Source organism: Mustela nigripes, chromosome 3 (assembly GCF_022355385.1).
Source record: "Mustela nigripes isolate SB6536 chromosome 3, MUSNIG.SB6536, whole genome shotgun sequence".
Classification (NCBI taxonomy): Eukaryota; Metazoa; Chordata; class Mammalia; order Carnivora; family Mustelidae; genus Mustela; species Mustela nigripes.
The window spans coordinates 121,084,953-121,085,918 of NC_081559.1; the positions used below are offsets into that span (position 1 = coordinate 121,084,953).

The 966-nt window shown below is 38.6% G+C and overlaps 1 pseudogene; it reads right to left on the reverse strand.

The window, feature by feature from the left end:
• Positions 1–210: 210 nt before the first annotated feature.
• LOC132013100 (fatty acid-binding protein 5-like) lies at positions 211–605 on the reverse strand (annotated as a pseudogene).
• Positions 606–966: the final 361 nt, after the last annotated feature.

A 966-nucleotide genomic window follows, 5' to 3' on the forward strand; every position in this document is an offset into this window, starting at 1 on the left:
TTTTTTCTTTTTTCTTTTCTTTTTTAGCACAAACACATTTATTTCCTAACCAAAGGGATGATCCTAATTAAATTAACACTTCAAAATAGTTGCATGTAAAATGTTTGTTGACATAGTAAAGGAGGAAAAGCAGTATAGAGTATATTTGCTCACTGAACTGAGCTCATTCATCCTCACAACTAATTCCTGTCCAAAAGGATGATGGAATTTTCACTCTGCTTGTTCTTAGATCTGAGTATAGGTGACATTGTTCATGACACATTCCACTTCTAATTTCCCATTTTCTAATTTTTATATTATTGTGCTTTCCTTCCCATTCCATTCCTGATATTGAACCAATGCACCATTTGTCAAGTTGCAGACAGTCTGAGTTTTTCTGCCATCAGCTGTAGTTTCTTCAAATTTCCCTTCCAGATTACATGAAAATGATGCTATTTTTTAAAGTGCTCTAGTGTTTATGGTGAGTTGTTTGACATCAAGAGATGACACAATCTGGTTTGACCATGGCACCCAGTTTTTGCAGAGCCATTCCCACTCCTACTTCCTTCAAAGCCTTTGCTCTCCACTAAGCACCATCTTCTTACCAACTGCTGAATGGTGGCCATTTTGGACTTGGACAGGAGTGCATTTGGAGCCAGCAGAGCAGAATGGGGCATAGGAAGCGTGGCTTATTGCCCTTCTTTTTTAAATGGAGAATCAATCTTATCTCAGAAAAGCCTCTTGCTTTGAAATCAGAGTTGCCAGTTGTTGAGCCTTGTGCCCGTGAAAAATGGAAGATGGAAGGCAGGCTCTAGGAACTGCATGTTTGTTCTGGTATATTCAAGTGCCCACAAAAGCAGTGTAACTAACTCCAACTCACAGGGAAATACATTGAATTTCAGATGTATCTGGTCTACAGAAATCACAGGTTCATACAGAAATGAGGTTTGCAACCAGAAACATAAAATGTGTAGTAGGAAAAGTGAG